This window comes from Amblyomma maculatum, chromosome 4 (assembly GCF_055883805.1).
Source record: "Amblyomma maculatum isolate TAMU_Amacu chromosome 4, ASM5588380v1, whole genome shotgun sequence".
Lineage (NCBI taxonomy): Eukaryota > Metazoa > Arthropoda > Arachnida > Ixodida > Ixodidae > Amblyomma > Amblyomma maculatum.
The window spans coordinates 36,969,555-36,980,378 of NC_139347.1; positions in this window are offsets into that span (position 1 = coordinate 36,969,555).

The window sequence follows — 10,824 nt, forward strand, 5'->3', positions numbered from 1 at the left end:
CGGGATGCACCTATCGTGATCCGCTGATAGCGACCCGTCATTTCGGCAACCGGAGAGCACCATTGCCGCCACGCAGGACCTCCTCTTTCTGCGGGGCGGCGACGGTGTTCTACGCAGTCACGTCTTGACTCGCTAGCAGTCGCTGCTAACGCTGCCTCCGGCGACCCCCCCCCCTTTTTTCCTCGTGTTCTCCGGTTACTGCGCGCGCTCGTGCCACCATCGTTTGCTGCTGAGTGTACCCCCCCCCCCCCCCCCCCCCCGGTTTTCCTGCGAGGCTCCGGTTGCCGAAGCGCCGGCTCAGAATGCGGGGATGAAAGGGGGCGGAGCTGGTTACGAGGCCGACGCGGCCGACGACGACGCGAAACCCAGGAACGGGCGACAAACACAGTGCTGCACTCTAAAAAAAAAGAACGAAAAAGAAAACGTTCTTGCCCTCTTGCCATCTTTATATAAGGCTTTCCGAAGTGGAGAGGGAAGCCACCGCAGCAGCTTTGGAGCGAGTAAACATAGCCGAAAAGGGCGACGGAATGGAGGCTGCGTGAGAGGAGTACAAAGGAAACGGAGCTTCGGAGGTAGCAGGCGCCGGTGTCAGACCAACAAGCGCATGAGAGAAAACTTTACTATATGCCGAAAACGTCACTTGAGGACATTTCATCCGTGGGACTATATTACTTACGCATTCATACACGTAAGCGGTCTTAAGTATATCTGCCCCCCCTTTTTTTTTTAATTTGCAAATACAGAGTTTGTCTGTACAGCGTCTGAAGGCCATGTCTGCCTGACGAAGCACCGCTTCCCCGCCCTCCTTCTCTCAGCAACAATCACAGCAATAGTCAGAAGAGCAGATAAACTTACTTATAACCAAATGAGTAACCTGTCTACAAAAAGTAAATCCATCAGCGGACGGCAAAAAATGCAAGCAGATAACAAATTTCAACCGTTCGTCAGTTCTTCGAGCATTATGCACAGCATGTACACCGTATTAGTCCATAGTTGGATATAAATGAAAACGCGATAATAAAGACAGTAACGAATTCGGTATTTTGTCGTATCTGTATTCTGCGTTTTTGCCAGCCTTGCAGCGACGACACTGGCGAGCCCCCTTTGTAGGTTACGATGTGACCCAGCCCCGCAGCAAGCGTGCTCAGACATCAATACACACACACAGGAGAGAGGGAAAAGAGGGCGATAGCGTGCCATTCCCAGGCACTCCTCCGAATCGATGCCGGATTCCGAGCACGGAGCGTGACGTCATTCCGTGCTTGTGTTCAGGAGTCAGGGATAGCTTTCGCCGGACTCGCGTTTAAAGGGAGGTTTATCCTCCTCTCCCTCTTCCTGCTCTTCCCTCTTCGTGTCTTTCTCTCTCTCTGTGTGTCGCAAGAGCGGCGAACTGAGAAACCAGAGATGACAGGGCCGCGAGGTCCATCTGCGCCAGCGGTTTCTTCGCGGGAGCTGAGAGCGTTAGTGCTCCGGGTCGAGAATCGGGGCTCCCCGCGCTGATTGCCACCTCCTCCGGCATGCGCTTTCTATAGCGTTGCTGGAAAATTCGTTCTGCAGGCAGCACGGAGCTCCGGTTTTCTCCGGACTGATGTCCCCTGCTGTAGAGAACTGACTGACATTAGCGTGTACGCTCCGCACTATATCTGGAGACAGAGCCATATATCCTGTGCCGGCGCACGTGCAGAGAAACCCCAAGTGGACTAAATTAGTTTGCATCCTCCATTTCTTTCTCTCCGACCCCTATTACTTCCTCCTCCGTCTCTTCCGCCTGGCACAGTTAAGGTGTCCATCCTCAGTGGAACAGTGCTGCGTCTCTGGTTTCCTCGTTAACTTCTATTTTATTTTTATTTTTTTGCAGAAATGCAACATCAGAAATGCGATTTAGACTAAAACATTCTCGATGAGGCAATTTACCTCATTGCTGAAAGCGCTTTCGCGTGTGGCGAATATAGAAATACACAAAATATACCCTGTGTATAAAGAGTGTCTTCTGCACCTCAGTGCTCGAGAGTAGCAGCTTCGTTCAAAAATCGATGCAGAAGGCAAGCACTTACTTTTTCCACATTATGTGTGATTCTTAAATGGAATGCGAGAAGAAATATAGCGTTACACACGAATCATCACAGACTTTCGTCCTGCGTGGTCGTCAGGACAGATGCCCTCATTCCGCTCATGGTCCCTGTAACTGGATCTGCAAAATATTAAACGAACCCGTCCAACGGTAGGAAAAAGTCCTTACGAATGTTGACGTGCTCGTGGAAGGGCGGTACTTTGATGTTAGGTTGGTTTTGGTATATAGGGTTTAAAGTCCTAAAGCGACTCAGGCTATGAGAGACGCCGTAGTGGAGGGCTCCGGAAATTTCCACCACCTGGGGTTCTTTAACGTGCACTGACATCGCAAACACATGGGCGCCTTGCTTTTCGCCTCCATCGAAAAGCGGCCGCCGCGGCCGGGATTCGATCCCGCATCCTTGTGCACAGTAGCCGAGCGCCTTAACTACTGCACCATCACGGCTTTTTTTTTTCTTTATTGCATGAATTGGTACAAATACATCAGTAAAAGATCGTGGTTGCCATGCCCCTTGGCTGCCAACCGTGTCTAATGGACTTTCATTACCACAAGTTCGCCCATCAGACTCAAGACCTCCTCCGCAGCGTCTTGCTGCTTCAAAATTTCTTTTAGTTTATACACTTGTTCAACAAAATTATCACATACAGATCGTGCATCGACATCACAGTGTCTATAAGCCATCCTACTCCTCCAAATACTGTGAAGGCCCAATAGCATGATGAGGTCATACTGAAAATCATCATTAATAGTTGTCAAGTACCGAATTCCACGTGGCGTCAATGGCAGGTCTTTTTTAAGTGTCCTTTGTAACACATCCCAGTAAAACACCGCATCCCAACAATCCAGGAACACGTGCTCAACTGTTTCAGGTTTCCTGCATAGTAAACAGTTTGAGCCCCAAGGTACAAAAAGGCCCTTTTCTTCCATTCATGTTTTGACTGGGAGGGTTCCTGTATGCAATTTAAAAAAGAATGTTTTTATGCCCGGTGCAACATTCATGTTTTTAACTCGTTTGAGCACATCTTTCCCTGGGCCTTCACAGTATAAGGTTCTGTACAATGGAGCTGGGAACAATTGTGAAATAAGATCCTTGTACAGCCGCTTAGGTAGTACCGTCGCTAAATACTCTACAGAGTACCTCACGCGCAAAAACTTGAACGACCACACCACTTCTCGCAGGAAGCGTGACACAGTGTATCCCCGAGCAGAGCATGATGAGACTATAAACTCTGGAATTGCACTGGACAGCATGATTTGCATAAAGGTTCTCAGGAATGCATCTTTTTGGTCACGTAGGAAACAAAACCTTAAAACCATCTGCCGCACATATAGATGCATTAGAGACAACCCTCCGTCTTTAACTCGCCGAAAGAGATTATCTCTGCTAATTCGTTCCCAGTTGGACGACCAAATGAAGACCGCAAATACACGATGGAACCTTTGTATATTGCTTCGAGCACAATACAATACTTGAAGTAAATACATTATTCTTGCCACCAAAAAGGTATTGCATACAGTCGCACGGGCGAAAATAGAGAGGTTACGTCCCATCCATCCTTTCGGCCTTTCCCGTATTTCTTCCGCTTTTTCATTCCAGTAATTCGTATTTTCCCCGTATTTGTCCAATGGGACTCCCAAATAAACTCCGGGCTTTGTAGCCCATCTTACTCCACAGAAAATTTCCGGTTCCTCTTCCCATTCCCCGTGCCAGACTCCGAGACTTTTCTTTAAATTAACAGCACTACCAGTCTGCCTGCAATACCTTTGTGTTACTTTCAAAGCTTCCGAAACGCTTTCGCGATCTTCACAAAAAAGCGCCACATCATCAGCGTATGCCAATATTTTCACTTCACATACTCCCAGCTTAAAACCACGGATGAATTCGTTAGCAATTACCATTCTACACAATGGTTCCAAATATATAGCAAAGAGGAGAGGAGACAGTGGACATCCCTGCCGCACAGATGCTCTTACATCAATTCTTTCAGATAACACTTTGTTAATCATAAGGCGTGTAGAACAACATGCATAAGCCATTTTAACTCCTTTCAATACAACGGCACCAACACCAATATGTTCCAACAAACAGTACAATATTTCATGAGACACACGATCAAATGCTTTTTCGAAATCAACTTGAACCATGGCCACTCTCCTGTTTAGAGCATCGCAGCACCAACAAAACGCGCCCTCGCTGATTAAAAGCGCTTTGCGCGCGCGATCGAGATAACGGTTATTGAATACAAGGGGCAGAGGCATGATGAGCAAGACGGAATTACGAGCGCCTTCGTGGAACATTACCGTGAGCTGTTTTCGAGCAAAGCACCAAGTGAAGAAGGGTTTAGAGATAACTTTTTGCCTCTGATGCCAATATTAGGCAAAGAAGTTACTGAAGAGTTAGAGAACAAAATAAGTGTGGAGGAAATAGAAAAGGCCATTGATGAACTGCACCATCACGGCTGGTCGAAGGTTAGGTTAGGTCAGGGGACAAACTCGAGTTAATGATATTCTAGTCGACCTCAAGAAATGGAATGGTCGTGAGCAGAGCATGCAATAGGAATGCCTGCAGGCTGTGGATGATCCCATAGGGCAGTGGATTGGCTTCCAAGAGAAGACATACATTATATGGGTGACAGAAAGCCAGGTAGGCGTAGGAAATTGCGAAGTTCGTGCGCATTGTCACTTCTCGCGACATTGACGCCACGCTGCGGCGGCATCACAATCTAGTCTAAGAAGGGTAAGCAGCGAATGAAACTGCATTTTCTTTTTGTTCATTTGTAAGTGCTTCGTCGGCCAATTCAGACGCTGTTGTCATAGTTTTCTGATAAGAATATTTCGAATTTCACGCCAATGATGCCACTTTGATATCGCGCCATGATCCCATCCGAGGAGACAGTTTCCGCAGATTCGCGCTGCGTCACAAGCACTTTCGGATGTTTATCCGCGAGTGTCGTGGCAAGCAGAAAAGGACGGAAGCACTACTGAGTGTCTTTTGTATGTACCGAAATGCGACTCTGCCAACAGCCAAAGGGAAGGCAGTGTTTGGTGCAGAAACTGCGCATTGACAAGCCAGTTATTTTCACGGAGACATCATTCTTCTAAGCAACGACTAGGAGCAGTGATGACTTCGTTTTATTTTTTTTAACGACATTTATAACGGCGGCCGCGATGCAACCGTATAACGCTCACTAAAGTGTACTTCGTCGAAACCCAAGCCAAATTCTGGCATTTTATTTTTATTTTTTATGCTTATTTTTTCTAGACACTGGTTTAACGGTCAGCAAAAGAAAAAAAAATCAAGAAAAAAGAAACATCAATATCAAAGCGCACAACGAGAGACGAACGCATTTGGGTAAGTAGGAGCCAGCGGGAAGGGGAAAAAAATAACGCGCGTATCTTTTTTATTGCCCGCCGACTCCTAGGCAGGCTGTGCACGCCTAATTAACTTTCCGGCAAGGGGCAAGTCTACACACTAGATCTGTAAATTGCAGTTACCCCAATCTGTAAATTGCACTTCCCCCGTTTCCCGGTTGAAAATTGCATTGCCGGCAGGTAAAACAAGAAAAGAAGCCCGCGTCTACTATTCGCGCCGTCACGCCTCTGAACGCACGTCTCGGATTTAATAACGTATACACGTGAGCAGGTTTGAATCAAAGCTCCAGTGGTCCTCTGCAGGACAAACGAGGCAAAATTTTATAGCTTGCGCAGAGTTTTACGGTCAGTACTTGCGATGAAATATAACTGCAGAGAAATATAACAAATAAACGGGCGCATTGCCCACTGCGTTTGCACACTATTATCTGTTCCACAGCCCAGCACTCCAGCACTAAACAAGCCTATACCACAGATGCATGTGCTGTATTTTACGAAAATCTACACGTCAAGGGGATTGCTCCCAAGCCCTGTAAGGGAGTTATTTGCTCATCTCCAGCGCTCGCAATCTCGCAGGGGACGAGATTAATTTATTGAAAACGTCTTTATTTACAGAGTCATACAAAGGGCAAATTATTAAGCAATAGTAAAATAAAAAAATGGAAAGGCAACCTATATACGAAAAAATAATGAGGGTAAAGATGTATACAAGAGAAATTAAAAAAAAAAATAACCCAGTTGCGTCTCCAACCACCTCAATAGCTTTGATGTGCACCCCCCACCCCTTCCTTTTTTTTGTTGTTCTTATTTTCTTGCAATGCAAAGTTTTCTTTTTTGACCATTTTTTTATTTTATATTGGCTTAAGCTCGTGCTTTTGGCGGTGTGAGCTGGGCAACGTAATTTTGGCTCTCGTTCCTGGGTTTCGCGTCGTCGTCGGCGTCGGCAGCGTCGGCCTCGTAACCAGCTCCGTCCCACTTTCATCCCCCCCCCCCCCGCAGTTCGAGCCGGCGCTTCGGCAGCCGGAGCCTCGCAGGAAGAGGGGGGGGGGGGTACACACAGCGGCGAACGATGGGGGCAACCGGAGAACACGAAGAAGGAAAGTGGGGGGGGGGGAGGGTTGCCGGAGGCAGTGCTAGCAGCGGCTGACTAGCGAGTCAAGACAACGTGACGGCGTAGAGAAGTGGTTCTTGTTGGGGATGATGAAAATGGGGGTTCGGCGCATTACAGCGTCGCCGCCGTGCAGAAAGAGGAGAAGGCCCCCCCCCCCCCCCTCTTCCTGCGTGGCGGCGAGGGTGCTCTCCGGTTGCCGAAACGCCGGCTCGCTATCAGCGGATCACGGTGCATCCTGTTCTCACTCGCTTCACTCGCTAGCGGCGTCAGCGGCATCAGTCAGTCGCTGTCATGTGTTCATCGCGCAACGTTCCTATGGGCCCACGCGCTGCTTCCCGCAACCTTCCGATAACTCAATTGCTCTCTTCATTTCTCCGACCACAAAGCTTCTTTCATGACAGCCAAGAACTGTTAGTGGAGTGTTTTTTGGTGGGATACGTGTGAAAAAATTAAAAAAAAAAAGTTGTATGTAATTATACATCCGTGTCTTGCTCGAAATCTTTGCCTCTATCGAAAAGGTGAAACAGCTTTTGAGCTGCGCTCAAATTTCGCATTAGGAAGTAAAGTAATCGTGGGCATTTTTTTTTAATTGCCTACGCTAACTTCAGCTCATATGGAATGAGGCTTCATGGTACAAAGTTTTCTTTTTGTGTACCCAGGCTACGTATACGCTGCAGCTCACGCACATTCTGAATTGGTACAATGGCATGACGTATTGAGTCTAGGGCCCATAAAGACAGCAAAAGTGAAACCAATGTGTGTCATTCGTTTCTGTACATCATTAATGAAAGGCAGGAAATTTAATTGCTTGACCATGCCTTACTCGCGTCACGTCCGTCTCCACCATCTCAGATCTACGTTGCTACTCCTCAACGTTTGATCACAGCTCAGAACACCCTCTCCCTGTCATTTATTTTTTGACTTAAAGAAGATCGGTGTCCAACTCTTGGCGTTTGTGCCGTTCCGTTCGCTCTCACAACGTTTTCCACAAATAGCGTAACCACGAGGAGACTTCCTCCTTGCCGTGTTATAGTAGGATACAATTTTTTTTTTTGAAAGTAGCATTTGCTAACCTGGGCAAAGGTATATAAACGGGGAGTGTGCATTACTTCACAGCAGAGGTGGGCAACCTCACGAGGTTTCGACCTCATGAGGTCAACCTCAACCTCAAAATGACCTCAACCTCACGGAGTGAGGTGAGGTTGAGGTGAGGTCGGCAACACCTGAAATAATTTTGAGTGAGGTCAGCAAATGAGACCTCAACCTCATGCGTGATCGAGTTTGAGGTCGTAACTTAGTGAGGTCGTAACTTAGTGAGGTCGGCTTGTGAGGTCGAAATTATTGTTTCCCACAGCGATAAAATAGCCGGCAAAACACCTTTCATAATGCCTGTCGTGTACACTCTTTTGGCTACCAACGCGCACGTAACGAACAGTTTGCGTCTGTGCGTTTGCGTTTGACACGAAAAAAAAAAGGAGGGGGGGGGGGGGGGCGTAAAGTGCAGCGCGGCAAACAAGTGGGGTCGGATGACGGCTGCAGACTCAAAGAAGGTGAAACAAGATCCCGCCACCATTCCGAGCGAGTTTGGGAAGTAAAGGAAGTCTGCGCAAACTCGAAGGGTTTCCAGACCTACGTGGGTGTGTCGGCTTCTCAGGAAAAAAAAAAAAGCTAGAATAGCAGAAAAGAGGGAAGCGCAAGATCCAACAACCAAGGAATTGCTTGGGGAGGATGGCACGAGAGAGGAGGTTTCAGAGAGGCATATGGAAAGAACAAGGATGCAGAAGAGACGAGAGATAAATGGCCTGACGAGAACTCACCCCACGAAGACTGTATTTTAGTAAATAAAATCTGCTTTTGCTATTGTACATGGTACGAGTTAAAACGAAAGAAAGCAATAGGATGGTAGTTCGTAGTTGTATCAGTGCAATCCACTCTTTTATTATTATTATTATTATTATTATTATCATCATTATTATTATTATTATTATTATTATTATTATTATTATTATTATTATTATTATTATTAGTCACTAGACATTAAAGTTACCCTTACATAAAAAGATAAATTTAATGTGCCCTTCTCGAAGAATCATTGAAGAGCAGACAGGATACTGACGACTGCTTGCAGTCATTCCTTTCTCATACCCTACGTGAGCTTGCGCCTTTTTCATTTACATGTTTGTTTATCGAGGGCCTCCCCTCCGTTTTACAGCTTGAAGCCAAAGTGGCGGGCGCGCCTTTTGTTCGTAAGCTGGCTTCTGCTCTTTCGGCTCCGCAGCCGGTGTCCGATCTCAACTAGCGGACAAAGCGCGGACCCGGGAACCCCTCGGCATTTCTTGGAAAGTAAGCCACTGCACATGCGCGCGCCTCTGGGAGTTTATGAGTTTTAGGTATTTTTAAGTGCGTTTCTGTCAACGGGGCCGAGAGTTACAAGGACAGTAGCAGTGTGGGCGAGAGCGCGAGATGTGTGCGCGGTGCTCGAGCGTGTGAATGCGCGAGTAAAGCCGCGTTCAGACTACGTGCGCAACCCACGTATCGTTCGTAAGGATCGTAAGCGTAAGCGCAAAAAACGTAACGTGTCTGTTCAGACTGCTGTCGTATTGAGCGTAAGATGCGCAACGTACGCAGCCAGCGTGGGCGTAAATGTCGGAGGACCCGCGACTTTTACGACTAGTACAGATACGTCTGTTACGCGCGACCAATGCGCACAGCCGTTTCGGTTTTCCTTTTCCGGTCACGGGGCTTCCGGTCCTCCCAGATTTCGCGCGCAAACCACCAGTAGGCGACATCATCCAACGCTCCTACTCTGCTGCAGTGTCTCGGCTCGCCGTTGTTATTGGTGTTGTGTCGGTGATTGTGTCTGTGTCGGTGATTGTGTCTGTCCGCAGCTTGATCATGTGCAGTGCGGAATCTTCGCTGTGGAATTAGCAGCCTCTCATAAAAAAAGTTCGGCAGAGGCCGGCTCTCTACTACGAGTAGCTGAAATCGCACAGAGAGAAGTGCAAAACGATGCCTGGCTGCAAATTGCCAGTGCGCTGAGTCAAAGTAGTAAGTGGTTTATCAATCCGTTTTTTCATGCGCGAACAAGCTCTCAACAAACAAATGCTTCCTCTAGTTTAGAAAAGTGAGGTTATGGAGGCGGGGGATACCCGCTTCATCCCCGTGCATTCTCGCAGCCCATCGACTCCGTTGACAAGCGAGGAAACACTTGGCCTGCAGCGAAAGGCCGATGCGGGGCGACGTTGCGGTCGGGCCGCAGAACGGAGCTGGTGTGGACTCGTCGAAGTTTGAAAGAAGCTCACCGTAAAAGAGAAAAAGAAAACAGCATTTTCTGAGGGGGGACGAGGTTCCGCGGACGTTTCCGTGTCTGCCGCGCTCCCCGGCTCATTGTTTGCCGTCAGTAGTACGGCCTTTGAGTCACCGCCCCGGCCCGTCTCCAAGATCGCTCCGGGGCACTGGTAAAATCGCAAGCAGGGATGCAGGCGGACCGTACGCCTGGTTTGGTGCGAGAGAGTGCGATCACGGGACACCGAGCAGGAGTGCGCGATACGTCGACAATGAGAACGGGCGCGTGAAGAAATGTGCGAAGGAGTGAGCGGTGCGTCAGCACGGTGAGCGGACGTTTGAAAACTGTGTGCGAACGTGCGTGTGTGAAACGAAGTGTATTTATAATCGAGTTGTTAATTGTTAATATACCCATTGTTCTTTTTCGTATTTTATTTGTGTGTCCAGTCTTTTCTTTCACGTCTCATTTTGAGCTTGAAGAGCCCAGACCTCCGCTATCAGCCGCTTGCTAATCGGCGCCATGTTGAGAGCGCTGATTGGCCGGTCGTAAAGAGCGCATCTTACCGAACGGCCCAGTGTGAACATGCGCGGTCGCAAGCTACGTAAACGAGAGTTCCAGCCACTATGCGCACTGCGATAAATACGATACTTACGACGGATGCGCACGTAGTCTGAACGCGGCTTAAAGATCTGCGTCTCCTCTTCTCTTTAGTTTTTCAGTACACTTGCACCACCCCTATTTTTTCTCACTTCTTATTTTCGTTTTGTGTGGTCAGTTACCAGTGCCCCCTCTCGCGTTTGTGCACCCGCGTTTACTCACAACTGGCCGCTTTTCTGCGGTACGGCCAATCGTCACCCTTCCCCCCCCCCCCCCCCCCTTTCGCCTAAGAAAAAAAAGACAAAAAATCAGAAGATGCAATTCTCAAATTCTTCCTCTCGCAACATTCTTTTCTTTTTTTTGCTTCTTTAGCTTTTGGTTGTGCGC